Source organism: Phocoena phocoena, chromosome 2 (genome assembly GCF_963924675.1).
Source record: "Phocoena phocoena chromosome 2, mPhoPho1.1, whole genome shotgun sequence".
NCBI lineage: Eukaryota > Metazoa > Chordata > Mammalia > Artiodactyla > Phocoenidae > Phocoena > Phocoena phocoena.
In genome coordinates this window covers 78,919,167-78,934,308 of record NC_089220.1, presented here as the reverse complement: position 1 = coordinate 78,934,308, position 15,142 = coordinate 78,919,167, and the positions used below count along the sequence as shown (strand labels likewise).

Genomic DNA, 15,142 nt, shown 5'->3' with positions numbered 1-15,142 from the left:
AAATTTCTATGAGAATAATCTTCCATACTTCAGAGGGGAGAATACAGCATTAGTATGAACTTAAATGAATACAGCTGCTGAAAGATTCTATTTTCTGGGCAACAAACAACAGATGATACAGTCACTTTATGATGGTCACTTAACTATGTCAGTGATGAAAGAATCACATACCAGGAAACAGTTCATAGATTCAAACAAATATAGTCCTCCCTTTCTAGTATTAATAATGATCCTAAATAGAAATAGGTGCCTAAACTGCCTTCTTAAGTGAATTAAAAACAAAATGAGGGACTTCCTGGTGGCGCAGTGGTTGAGAGTCTGCCTGCTGATGCAGGGGACACGGGTTTGTGCCCCGGTCCGGGAAGATCCCACATGCCGTGGAGCGGCTGAGTCTGTGAGCCATGGCCGCTGAGCCTGCGCGTCCAGAGCCTGTGCTCTGCAACGGGAGAGGCCACAACAGTGAGAGGCCCACGTACCACAAAAAAAAAAAAAAAACGAAACGAAAGAGAGATATCTACAAATAAGTTAAATAAATGTCTGCATAACCGTCTAGTGTTGCAATTTTTCTATATTATGTATAAATTGCTTCAAGAGTTATTCCAAGTAGCTTTTTTATTTTTCAAATATTCCTCTTTAAATGTTTATCCTATATTTAATTTATAAAACAGTAGTCTCATTTTTAATAATTGAGAATAATCTTTAAAATATTGTCACTTAGTTTATATTAATTTATACTACAAAGGATGAATAAATATCCCAATGTCAACTACTTACTGTTCTTTAACTGCTGAGAAATGGACAGCTTATAGTTTGGATTCACCAATAGAAAACAAACAAACTGAATGGGCAATTATTTGTCAATAGGAGAACAGTGGTTGGAAATAGTAATGTAGAGATTCTGGTGGTATTTTGTTTCCTATCACTCTGGTGGCTATTTAATGCTTAATTTTTCTTTTTCTTTTTTAACTTTAGAATGATGAAAATTTTAAGCATGTATAAAAGTAGAGAGAATAGCATTATGAATCCCCATATAGCTGTCTCCCCAATTCAATAATTTTCCACTCATGGAATGCTTCATATAAAGTATACAGATTCATATGATGTCTTGGCGCCAGTATAATTAGCTGTATCTTAATTATAAATATAGAAAACTGCAGAGTAGCATTTAAAATTGTCAATTTGCATAAAAAGACTTTGAAGGAGTAAGTTTTTCCTCTGAATGAGCATTTTAAAGCCATTGTTTTCCAGTTAGGAAAATTAAAGCATCATAGTTCTAGATTATTTATCAAATGAGAGATTGAAGTCAAGAATATTTGCCACCGCTTTCCACACCAGATAAGGGTCCATACGGCTTTGTTCTGGATTCGCATCACAACTTAAAGGGAAACTTTAACAATGTCCAGAGCCCTTGATGTCCTGAAAATGGAGGAGGATGTCCTCAAATTCCTTGCAGCAGGAACCCACTTAGGTGGCACCAACCTTGACTTCCAAATGGAACAGTACATCTACAAAAGGAAAAGTGATGGCATCTACATCATAAATCTGAAGAGAACCTGGGAGAAGCTTCTGTTGGCAGCTCGTGCCATTGTTGCCATTGAAAGCCCAGCTGATGTCAGTGTCATATCCTCCAGGAATACTGGCCAGTGAGCTGTGCTGAAGTTTGCTGCTGCCACTGGAGCCACTCCTACTGCTGGCCGCTTCACTCCTGGAACCTTCACGAACCAGATCCAGGCAGCCTTCTGGGAGCCAAGACTTCTGGTGGTTACTGATTCCAGGGCTGACCACCAGCCTCTCACAGAGGCCTCTTACGTTAACCTGCCTACCACTGCTCTGTGTAACAGAGACTCTCCTCTGCGGTATGTGGACATTGCCATCCCATGTAACAACAAGGGAGCTCACTCAGTGGGTCTGATGTGGTGGATGCTTGCCTGGGAAGTTCTGCGCATGCGTGGCACCATCTCCCGTGAACACCCATGGGAGGTCATGCCTGATCTCTACTTCTACAGAGATCCTGAAGAGATTGAAAAGGAAGAGCAGGCGGCAGCTGAGAAGGCTGTGGCCAAGGAGGAATTTCAGGGTGAATGGACTGCTCCAGCTCCTGAGTTCACTGCTACTCAGCCTGAGGTGGCGGACTGGTCTGAAGGTACGCAGGTGCCCTCTGTGCCTATTCAGCAGTTCACCACTGAAGACTGGTCTGCAGCTTCCACTGCTCAGGCCACTGAGTGGGTAGGAACAACCACTGAGTGGTCTTAAACTGTTCTTCACAAACTTTAAAATGGAAATAGGTTGATGGAAAATAAACAGTTTCTAAAAAAAAAAAAAAAAATATTTGCTACCTAGGTGTAAGGATTGAACTGACCTTGAGAATATTCCATGCTAAACTTAATTGGATGGGTTATGGTCTGGCTTAATGTCTTTGACCCATTGTGTAGTCCTTTTTACCTTGATTAGGAATTCTCTGAGAACTATTTTAAAATATAGCCACCCTTAAAAGAATATGAACAAAATTAAAATCAGAATGATTTCCTACTTTTTCTCTAGAAGATAAATGTAAAAACTTGAGTTTCGGAAGTTTCTTAATGAAGGAACAAAAGTATGATCAGGGGGGCTTCCCTGGTGGTGCAGTGGTTGAGAGTCCGCCTGCCGATGCAGGGGACACGGGTTCGTGCCCCGGTCGAAGATCCCACATGCCGCGGAGCGGCTAGGCCCATGAGCCATGGCTGCTGAGCCTGCGCGTCCGGAGCCTGTGCTCCGCAGCGGGAGAGGCCACAACAGCGAGAGGCCTGCGTACTGCAAAAAAAAAAAAAAAAAAAAAAAAAAAAGAAAGTATGATCAGAGTTTTATTTTAGGGTTAACTTTTCAGGAACATATTTACTCTATTTATTAAAACAACAAAGAAACAAACAACTAGACTGACTCTCCAGTACACAAATCAACTCAATGGTTCCTAAAATGTTTTCTCTGTGTATAACAGAGACCGAGCCTTTGTTTTTCACTAGGAAGTTGAAGAAAAGTTGTAATGTACAACTAACTTTTCTATGTTTTTTATCTTTTATGTGAAACATTATGAATATTTAGAGGAAGAATTACACTTGTTAGAAATTGACCCATGTTAGCAGTTTAGAGGACTAATTGAGTTTTTGACTAAGCTGAATACTCATGCTAACAGGAAGGCTGCTCTGGCATCCATGAGAGTCACTTTGCTGAAAAGTGAAAAAACAAGCTAAGAGGCCATGGTTTTCAACAGAAAGTGATATAACCATGAAAGGAAGCTTCTAATGTTTTTCCATATCTTAGGTTGTTATTATTATTGTCGTTGATTGTCATTATGAAATTAGGGGAAATATCTTTTGGAAGGAGGACGGGCAATGAGAGAGGGAAAAAAGGGAAGAAATACACGGACAGTCGTTTGAATGGAGAAATTCGTATAATGCATAAATCAAACTAAGCCCCATTTTATTTAACGTTAAAAATTATCATGAAAAGAGAGTACATGTTAAAATCTGCTGGCTTGCAGTTTATTCCTAGTAGAAACAAAATGCTGGACAATACCAGATTTGAGTAGGCATGGTGCCTTGTTCATATTTGGGTACCCCAGTTATTTGTTAAATGAATAAGTAAATGCCAATGAACAAAGCAGTGGAAGTTTAGCCTTCATGTGAACAAGTATGTAGTAAAATAACCTACACTGCTTGTAGAATGATAGGTTGAGTTATTATTTAAATCACAACAAGGACCCCCAAATCAGTATATGCTTGTTAATAAAAATAGCCCTAGCACTCTCATTCTCCTTGATCACTAGATTACATTGCCAGCAGATGCAGTTCTGAGAAAAGGTAGTGAATATCAAATTAAATTGACTTGGATCATATTGAGCTTCTTGTTAGTATGCTGAAAACATTTGCAAGGTGGAGAGTATAGCCATCAGTGATCTATTCATTGACTGTAGCAATATGATTTGACTCACAGAAGGTATAAGATTCAGGACTGAGAATAGGAAGCTTCTAATCAAGGGAGAGCCCATCACTGACTTCCTAACCATCAGCATTATATGGAGTGGTTGTGATACTGATTATGTTGTGGCATACACTGATACATTCATTATCCTGGAAAATAGAGGACTTACTTAAAGGATAGGACCAAAAACTGTCCTCATATTCATGATAGGGTGAACCTAGAAAAATATGACAACTTCCTTAAAATTATTAACTTTACCTCTTATCTCATCAACTTCTTAACCTCTTTGCCCAGTGGAAAACAAGCCGCATTACCGTCTGTGACCTTGTTGACATTCAGAAGACTGAATGGTTGCTTTAGCAAGCTGGTTGTTATGGGTATGTTATTGCAGGAACCTTATTCCTGCTTCTTTCTATTGACACTGCTGCAGCTGTTGGCAATGTACTTTCTGAGTTAAATGGGAAGCTCGCCATCATGACACCTCTGCACCTATGCCCACCAGGCACACCTGTCAAATACACAGTGGTCAGAAAGTAATGGAACAAGCATCTGCTAGACCCACAAACTTGTGATTTTCCTTTGCTGCTGTGACTAGTTATTCTCTTTAATACTTAAACAAGTTCAGTTACTGATAAAATGATTTTGGCTATGACAAACATGCTATTCACATTAGGACCCTGGGGCCTCTATCCCTATAGCAGTAGCCAGCAGACCATCTCTCTTAACTCTTCCCTCGTTATCTTCCCTTTCCTCCTAAAACACACAGTGGAAAAATTACTATTTCACATCTAAACCTTTTCCCAGATTTCCATGGACGTAGGTTCAGGGCCAGAGATATTCTTGTATTCTGTGTCATTAGTAAAATTTGATAGGTTGGAACAGAGGAGGTACACGTATCAGCCTAAAATGCATTTGTAATCAAAAGGTAAGTTAAGTCTTACAATCATCAGAAAAATAACTTGTGAGGGGAAAGGAAGGGAAGGGAGGGAGGGAAGGAGAGATGGGGAGAGAAAGAAGGAGACGGAGGAAGGGAGGAGGGGAGAGAGGATTCTGCCTTGGTGTAAGTTCTATAAGTCCTGCCCTTAGACTGTTTCACTTGGTTCTGGTTGTAGTATCTCAAGAGAAATTTTGTCAAGAGCAAAGGGAATTGGAAAGGAGTATGAGAAGGAAGAACAAGGTCATTCTATATTTAGTGTTCTAGAACTGGCAAGAGACAAATTTAGGAAAATAGAAAAGTATAGAGTGGCTTTCTCAGAGAAGAGCAAACTACTGGAACTTGCTACTCTGAGAGCTACAACATTGTGGGAATGGTTAAATAAGTTATTCCCATGGGATATCCCATTAAATATCCCAATGGGATAGTTCAGTGCTAAAGCCTATATATTAACACATAAAAATGCATATGATTTAACAAGATAGAAAATTACACGTATACTTTGACAACATCTATGTAAAAACAACTGTATGAATTGAGACTAAAAGGGAAGATCAAAAGATCAAATTGTATTGACTCCCACAGTAGGCTGGCCCATTCCTAGCAACAGCAAAGGCTGTACTTACCACTGGTGGCCATTTCTTAACTGTACTTCCTGGGAAGTGGGGAAATGTGGGGTGAGGTGAGGGGAATGAGTAGAAAATTTCTAAATAACTAACCTTATGCTTTGATAACCATGTGACAACCTGTGCAAAATATCTGTGTCTTACGGTAGACAAGGAATAAGAGGATTCTCTAATTTTCTCCCAAGAGGTGATTTTATTTTTAAAAGTGAGAGTTGGGAGAAAGGAGTGAATGAGGGATGGGGAAGAGAGACTCTAGTGCTCATATAAGCTCATGACTTTTCTGTTAAAAATGAGGGACCTGGGCTTCCCTGGTGGCTCAGTGGTTGAGAGTCCGCCTGCCGATGCAGGGGACACGGGTTCGTGCCCCAGTCCGGGAAGATCCCACATGCCGTGGAGCGGCTGGGCCCATGAGCCATGGCCGCTGAGCCTGCGCGTCCGGAGCCTGTGCTCCGCAACGGGAGAGGCCACAACAGTGAGAGGCCCGCGTACCGCAAAAAAAAAAAAAAAAAGAGGGACCTGAGACTGAAAGGGGATTTTTGTTGTTGTTCTTGTTTTGTATTATAAACATTTTATCATTCTAGATCTATTTGGGACAAGCCTGTGAACTTATAAACATCCAAGAGCGTGGTTAGAAAGACATTTGAGATAGTTATTAGGGGCAGGGGCTTTTAAACTTCTGAACTATCCAGAGAGAAAGTACTGACTATTAAACTATGACCTTGTGTGGTGCTGGGCTTAAGAGTCTTGTATCTGCTCAACCTATAGCAAGTGAAGAGGATGGTTTGCAGAGTGATGAACTCATGTTGCATAGGCTTCCTTCTAGTATTGAAAAAAGAATACAACTCTGTGCAGTCAACAATAATAGGCCATTTTAACAGATGGCAATCTTTTGTTCTGTGGTCTTCCATTCGTGTGGTATTTGGTGTTTCTAAACTGTTATATGATTTTTACACTATTGGGTAATGTTAGTAGAATAATAATTGTTTTTTTAAATACCTCATACTTTCAGTAATGGCTTTGGAATGACAGTGGATAATATTAACTAAATAAGTTTGAAGATCAGTTTTGTGTCTTGGTTTTGTTACTTTTAACTATGATTTTGAGTTATCTTTTTCTCTCCATTGTATTGAGAGTTGATTAAATTTTTGATAGATTGGCAGGGTTAGTATTCTTTTTCTTTTCTCTCCTCCCCCCGACCCCCACCCACAAAATATAGAGATTGATTAAAAAAGAGGTTTTTTGAGGGTTTTTTGGTTTTGGTTTTGGTTTTACTGTCAGTAGTTAACCATATTATTGAGCTCTACTTTCTCAACTTCTGACTATGGATATGGTTACAAAAAATTTAGGAGTACCCTTCCCAGGACAAGAAAACTTGCTATGTGAAAAAGGAATACATTTTAGAGAATAGAGTTGATTCCAACTCTACTAGACAACTTTGTATCTTGGTGTCATTGATGGTTTCCAAAATGTGTAAATATTTGTAAATTCACTCCTGAACAACAGCAAAAATAACAACTGCTGTATAAGGAAGAACTCACTAATACCTCTTTCTTGATTCCATAATATTTTATTTTTAGATTTCATTAAATTTCATTCATTTATTTAACAAATATTCATTGAGTACTTACTGTGTGACAGGCCCTATGCTTACTGCTAGGAGTATAATGGTGAGCATCTGCTTAGAGTCTAGTAATTAATGTCTATGTTAATTACTAATTAATTACATAATTAGTTGTTAGTGTCTACAGATATTAATCAAATAAACCATCTAAAACATAAAATTGCAGCTACGACAAGTACTACAAAGGAGAAGTACATGAGGCCATGAGGAGGAATTTAAACTGGTCAAAGATTATGAAAGGCTTTCTTGAAGTGAGGTTTGAGTGTAAGAAATTTCTCCAATTGAACAGTATCTGATTAAGTGCTGGGAAGGAAGAGTGTTTCCATCCCACCAATGGCTGTGAGCAAAGGCCTCTAGTAGGCAGGAGAGCAGCCTGGTGTATAGTATGAGGCTGAGAGAAAGCTAGTGTGGCTGCAGTGCTGAGAGTGAAAGTTGAGAGTGATATGTGAAGAGGCTGAAGTAGGTAGATTTGGGTAGAATTTACTTAGGTGGTTTTATTTGTAAGTACTCATCAAGGTGTACACTTTGATACACTTTTCTATATGTGCATTCTACCTCAATTAAAAAGTTTGCTTAAAATTTGTTTGGGTTCACTTCAGAGAATATTTTAGAAGGGTCCAAAGTTTTATACAAAAGAGCACCTTAGTAATTCTCTTATATCCACTCCTGGTTACCACTCTCCCTTCACTAAAGGCAGCCACTATCCTGGCTTCAATCACCATGGGTTATTTTTGTCTATTGTTAAACATAAAATAATTGGAATCATAATATTTATGAGTTTATATCTGGCTTCTGTTGATCCGTTTTATGTCTATGAGGTACTTCTGTGTTTGCACAGAGCAGTAACTTGGTGCACTTTTATTGTAGCATAGTATCCCAATGTATAAATATACCATATTTTGTTTATTCATTCTACTATGGATGGTCATTTGGGCTCTTTCTAGTTTGGGGCTGTTACAGAATATTTTGTACATATCTTTTGGTGTACTTGTAGACTCATTTCCGTTAGAAATGTGTATAGGAGTCAGATTGCTGGGTTATAGGGTATGCCTATATTCAGCTTTAGTAGATATTACCATATAGTTTTCCAAAATGGTTGTTCCAATTTATACTCCCACCAGTAATATATGAGAGGTCCAGTTGTTCTGCGTCCTTGTCAGCACATGGCATTGCCACTTTAAAAAAAAAAAAAAAGTTAGTCATTCTGGTGGTATTTAATTTGCATTTCTCTGCTGAGATTGAAAAGTTTTTATATGTCTTTCGGCCATTTCGATTTTTTTTTTAATTTATTTTCTTTTTGGCTACATTGGGCCTTCGTTGCTGCGCGTGGGCTTTCTCTAGTTGTGAGTGGGGGCCACTCTTCGTTGCGGTGCACGGGCTTCTCATTGCAGTGGCTTTTCTTGTTGCAGAGCACGGGCTCTAGGCGCACGGGCTTCAGTAGTTGTGGCTCATGGGCTCTAGAGCCCAGGCTCAGTAGTTGTGGCTTAGTTGCTCCATAGCATGTGGGATCTTCCCGGATCAGGGCTCAAACCCATGTCCCCTGCATTGGCAGGTGGATTCTTAACCACTGCGCCACCAGGGAAGGCACCATTTCGATATTCTTTTTTGGTAGTGCCCTGTCAAATCTATTGACAGTTTTTCTGTTTGATCCTCTCTTTCTCTCATATTGACTTAGGAGTTCTTTATATTTCTGATATTGTTAAGTCCTTTGTTAGATAAATGAGTTGCAAATATTTTTTATTCTGTGGTAGAAAAATATCTTCTACTCTGCTTAAAAATTTTAAATTATCAATTTTTTCCTTTATTATTAGATAAGGCATCTCTATACCTTGGTTTTGGAATCTTTACCTACCCAAAAGTCAGAAAAGTATTCTCCTATACAGTCTTTTAGAAGCTATTATTCACTTACACATTTAGATGTGCACTTGAAATTGATTTGAGTACAGTGTGAACTAGGGGTAAAGATTCATTATTTTTTGGCCCAAATGGATATCCATTTGTCCCAGTATTATATATTGAAAAGACCTCACTATATCACATTGTCATCTTTGATGTAAATTAAGTGATCTTATACATGTGGATCTGTTTCTGAATTCCCTATTTTCTTCTGTTGGTTCATTTGTTCCTTCTTGTGCCATTAGAACACTTTTTAAATTACTGCAGCTTTATAATAAGTTTACTATCTGGTAGTGTAATTTCTCCAACTTTTTTCTTTTTTAAGAGTGCTGTGCTTTTTTCCCAGCTATTTTAGATCAGGTTGCCAGTTTCTACAAAAATAATCCACTGGCATTTTGATTGGGATTATACTGAATCTATAAATTAATTAGAAGAGATCCGGCACCATTACAATATTGAATCTTTAATCCATGAATGTAGTATATCCCTCCATTTATTTGAGTCTTCTTTAATTCCTCTTAATGTTTTGAAGTTTTTTGTGTAGAAGTCATTCACATGTTTTTTTAGATTTATGTCTGAGTGTTTTTGATGCTAATGCCAATGTGTATTAGTTTGTTAGGGCAGCCATAACAAAGTACCACAGAGTGAGTGGCTTAAACAATAGAGATTTATTTCCTCACAGTTTAGAGGCTAGAAGTCCAAGATCAAGGTGTCAGTAGGATTGGTGTCATTCTGAGGCCTCTTTCATTGGCTTACAGATGACCTTCTCCCTATGTCTTCATGTGGTCTTCCTGTGTCTGTGAGTATATCTGTGACCTAATATAAGGTATAGAAGACCTACTCTTCTTATAAAGACATAGTCATAGTGGAGTAGGGCCCACGCATATGACCTCATTTTACTGTATTTACTTCTTTCAAGGACTCATCTCCAAATACAGTCACATTCTGAGGTACTGGAGGTTTAAGACTTCAACATTCGAATTTTGTGGAGACATAGTTCAGCCCATAATACAGTGATATCAAATTATTTGTTGCTGACATATAGACATACAATTTTAATTTTGCATATTGACTTTGTATTATATAGTGATCTGCTAAACTCACTTATTAATCTAAAAGTGTTTCTGTTAACTGTTTTGGATTTTTGTGCATAGTTACATCACCTGTGAATAATGGCAGTTTTATTCTTGATCTCAGAATGAAAGCCTTTAGTTATTTCACGGTTAAGAAGATACCTGCCATGGGCTTTTTGTAGACACTTTTATCAGATTACGGTAGCTTTCTTTCTATTGCTCATGTTTCTTGTTTGTTTGTTTTTTAATCATGAACTGACTTTGAAGCTCTTAGACTGTATGAATGTTAATTGTTGCTGTAATGGAGACAAGTTGGTAGAATTTATTGATGGATAATTTTGATATGGAGAATGGTGGAAAAGAAATTTCTTGTTTGAAGTGTGAAGTTTTGTTGAAAAAGTTAAGAATTCAGCCATCTAATATTTCTAAAGATACAGGTATTTATAATCATCAACAGTTGAGTATTTTAACATGATTTTTATTTTTTTAGTTCTTGCCAACTAATGTTGTTATCCAGTTTATCTTCAGTTAATAATGGAAATAACTGCTCTGGTTTCTTTGCTTTGGTATTTTGGAGTTTGGTGCTCCAAAATAGTGAGTATGTGCAGAAGTTAAACTGTGCATTGCACAAATAGCTATCATTTTAGAGAAATCTGAAAATCATTAAAAAGTCTGTCATTCAGAAATAGATGGATGACAAGTAGTAGTAATGATGGTAATAGTAATAATAATAATTGTTAGTAATAATAACTAAAGGCAGTAATAGTAATAATAACTAAAGGTAATATTTTTTGAGCAAATAAAAATTGCCTGCTTTTGAGCAGGCACTGTTCTAAGTGATTTACATGTATTAATATACTCCTTACATTAACTCTATACTACTGTTTTATCTTTCCTTTTTACAGATAAGGAGACTGAGTCACAGAAAGATAAGTAACTTTTGCCAGGCCGCACAGCTAATAAATGGTTGAATCATAATTTGAACCTAGGCAGTTGGCTCCAGAGCTTTCTCTGGAAGGCTATATTAGGCTGGGATAGAAATCTTCAATTTTAAAATAGAATCTTGAAATAGATAGGTAGTAGTACATTTTAATCTCAGATTCAAAAAATACAGCAGGAGCAATAAAAATGTTATTAAAATACCCTCATCTGAAATACAAGAGTTCTCCACATTATGACTTCATTATTTGTCCCTGTGCATTTACTAGGTACATGGTTCCTCTCCCTTCTGTTATTCTTAAGCCGTTTGTCTAACTCTCTGCCCAATTACTCCCCTTCTTACCTCAAGCCACTTCACATGTTTTATTTGTGACTACGGATGAGAGAACGTTGGTAGATCAGCATGAATCTACTACTTTTGAATAAAGAACTTAAAAGTTAGTGACCTTCCTAAGGTAGAAAATAGAACCATGTTAAAGATGACACTAAAAGTCAGATAAAAGTAGTTTACACATTTGGAACTATGTTTGTCAAGTTCTGTCTAGTGTCTAGTAATCCAAAATAGTGGACTTCATTATTCGTTTTTTTCTATACCTTTGCCCTGATGTTTCAGTGTAGTGGTTACAAGTCCAGACTCTGGAGCCAACCTGCCCTAGTAGTTGTATGTTCTTGAATAAGTTACTTAATCCCTCTGTGCTTCAGTTTTCTTATTAGTAAAATCAAAAGTAAAGGAACATACCTTATGAAGTTATAATGAAGATGGAATAAGATAATACATGTGAAACCCTTAGCAAAGAGCATGCACTTTTTTAACACTTCAGTGATTGTTAGCAATACTCTCAGACTTGAAAATCTCAGTCAGTGAAGGCCTTGGGAAATAATCCTTAGTGAGAAAATGTTTCTGAATCTTAGGAAATCTTATTCCTATAGATTACTATTACTGATAAGGAGGGAAATTTGTGGATTACCTTCTAGCACCCACATGATAAACAATTTTCATTTGTTAGTTGGCAAATATTCTTATTTCTGAGTGAAAAACTTGAATAACGTAATAGGTGAATTTAATTGTCTTCCTTCATTGGCCGCATGTTTGATATTTGACCATGGAAGTTCAGATGATTAATTGAAAATGCCACTGAGAAAGTGATTATAGGAAGAGCTTGAAAGAACTTGGTTTAGGACATTAATTTCAGTAACAGTCTACTTTGTAGAAAAATTTTCTTTATCTACAAATCCAGTCATTTCACTTTTGACCAAGCAAGGTAGTCAGCTAACCTTATGGCATTCTTGTTGACTCTGTGCCAGGCACTGTATATCGATATCCATTAATTTTCTCTTCCCTAATGTTGCACAGCCTTTTATCTGTCTTCATTTTTCTATTCTTTAAAAAAGAATATATATACATATATATGTATCTTTAAATTCCCAAAGCAAGCTGAGATGGCACAGTGTGTTTAAGCATTGTGGATTTCGTCAGACATCACATTCTTCCAGATATATTTTTCCAAATGGAAAGATGGCTCAACATTTTCTATTATTATTTTAGATGAAATGTTCTGCAATATGTTGTTGACATTGTACTGAAGTAAATACTGTATGCTCAAGTCTCTCAGGAACCCTCATGAAAATGAGATGCGTGTCCCAGGAGGCTATCTCAGAAAAGAAAAATTCTAAATAAAATAGCATGAATGAAGAGGCACACAAGAATTTATTATAAGAAAATATTCTTTTTGTACATTCCTGGACCTAAAGAAAGTGAAAGGTTGGCACAACAGATTGCTCTCATTATATGGCTCTATGTGGTCACGTACACATAATAATTGATAATAGTTTTCCTTTTCTAGTCAAATAGACTGAAGGTATTTTGTTTTACAATGATGGAACATAGTTAATTTATTAACTATATTCCACATTCACTTGATCCACTACAAATCTCTCTTTATAACTGACAATTCAGACTGCTTTCTTTTCTGGTTTTGGGGGATATATTTTCCTTTAAGAGGGACTAAATGGGAGCCACAGAAATCTCAGACTTCACTTAGTGAAGTGCAGATTCACCCAAGAATTGAGGTGCAGTTGAAAAAGGGCCAGGGATCCTAGAGTAGATTTAGTCCAAGTACAGAGATAAATGCTCAGTCTTCTTTTAGCCTTGGGTGTTTTAAGTTTAGGTGCACCTCCTGCATGAAGAGCATTGCTCCAGGGCTTATGCATTTTCAGTAATTTTGTCTAATTGTTTGCTTGCCAAAAATAGTTTATTGCTTTTTGCTACTTTTTAAAAGTAATCGTTATTAGGTTGTTAATTAAGAAAAATGTTTTTAAAATCTTGTAATCCCATACCCAGATAACCTTTGCTGACATTCTAAAAAATAGTGCATTATTAGACAAATAGAACTGCACATGAAGGTATAGAATTTGTTTTCCATCCCCCAAAGCAAAACATTTAATAGTTTTTATATATTGCACCAGAAAAAATGGTTTTTATATTTAATATTTCATTATGTAAATGAAAAGCATCTTATTCTGTGTACACTGTTAATATGAACATGAGAAAGATATGGACCCTTTCCTGCAAAAGTTTGGTGAATAAGTTTTGGTTGTAATTCTAGTTAATATTTATTAGTATGCATCTTATTCTATTTATGATGTATTAGTTGGGTCTTTTTTAATCTAGAAAAAACTGTTTTAAGGACAGAAGGGAAGCCAATGTCATAAAACTCTAGAGCAAGGGACTGGAGTACTTTCAAAACTCTTCTCTCTTATTTCTGCTCCTCTTTAAAAATCCACTCTATTTTCTCTGAAAAGGCTGGTTTTCTCAGATCCCCAGATTACGTGGTAGAAAACGTGGCTGCTCCTAGTTTTCAAGGTTATAACTCCCTTTTCAAGAGTCCGTCTTAGCCTGAGATTGAAATCTATTAGTTTCAATTTCAAATTTCTGAGAAACAACTGTTGGCCAGCTTGGAGTGCCCAGTTTTGAACCAATTAGTTATCTCCACAGGGACCAAATCATCTTGTAAAAAATAGTTGTGGTTACCACATGGATGGTAGGTGGGTGTTTTGCACAAAAGAGATGCTGGACAGACAACTAAGTATGTATTTACTGTATTCATTGACTGAAATTACAAGATGCTAGGTGATTTTATAGCTTGCTATGCACAAAGTTGCAGTATCAACCTTGTATTTTTAGGGAATTTAATATTAATAAAATTCAGAGTCTCATTTTTTCCTGAATTAAAATGTCTATGGCCCTCAACCAGATTTTTAAATTCCCTTTGCCTGATTATAATTTCCTTTCCTCATCATTTTTATCTTTTTCATAGCCCTGTAGAACTTTATTTTACATAATGTACAATTCTTTTTTTGTTCTTTTCAAACTAGTATTTAATTACTTAAACTAACTAGTGATTTTTGGTCTCCTAAACTCCAGAACCATTTAGGGAAGAATAGTGGGTGCTAGGAAGGGCCCTGGACTCAGAAGCAGGAGTTCCAGTGTGAGTTTTGAATTCCCCACTTACTTACCATACTACTATAATCCAAATAGAGCAATACTATAAACTGTCAATTTAATTACAGACTAGTGTGAGAAGGATCAAATAAGATAATATATGTGAAATTACTTCATAAATTCAGAAATATTCTATCCAAACAGTTTTTTGACATTTGACTTGGACAGAGGGAGAGTGAAGCATGAGAAAAGGAAGCCTTGCCCTGCCAACTGATCAGACTGATGAAGGCACGTGATTTGTTAGAAGAACAAAAGAGAGTTGAAAAGAACAGCTGGCCACATTTATGATATGTATAAATGAGAAATTACATTAGCTATTAAATATTGCTTACATCTAAAAATAATCCATGCTGATCTTTTGAGCAGAGTGTGAACCATAGAATAAACTTGTCTTTGTAATGACCTGATCCTGTAACGGGGTTGACAAGAGAGAATAAGACCATTTAGTTATTTTGACATAATAACATATCTTGACACCCGAACTGTGTAGTAATGATGTAAACATTAATCAGACAACACATGGCAACACAAAAAATCTTAATCCCCTTCTCCAAGAATTCCTAATTCTGAACTTTTGATGTGTTCCCCATGTGC

At 36.8% G+C, this 15,142-nt stretch overlaps 1 protein-coding gene and 1 pseudogene across 1 annotated transcript in view; both read left to right on the top strand.

Annotated features, from left to right (window-relative positions):
* DPH6 (diphthamine biosynthesis 6) overlaps positions 1–15,142 on the top strand; it is a 172,127-nt gene that overhangs the window by 49,155 nt on the left and 107,830 nt on the right. The gene's annotated exons all lie outside the window — the stretch shown is intronic.
* On the top strand, positions 1,396–2,253 carry LOC136117910 (small ribosomal subunit protein uS2 pseudogene; annotated as a pseudogene).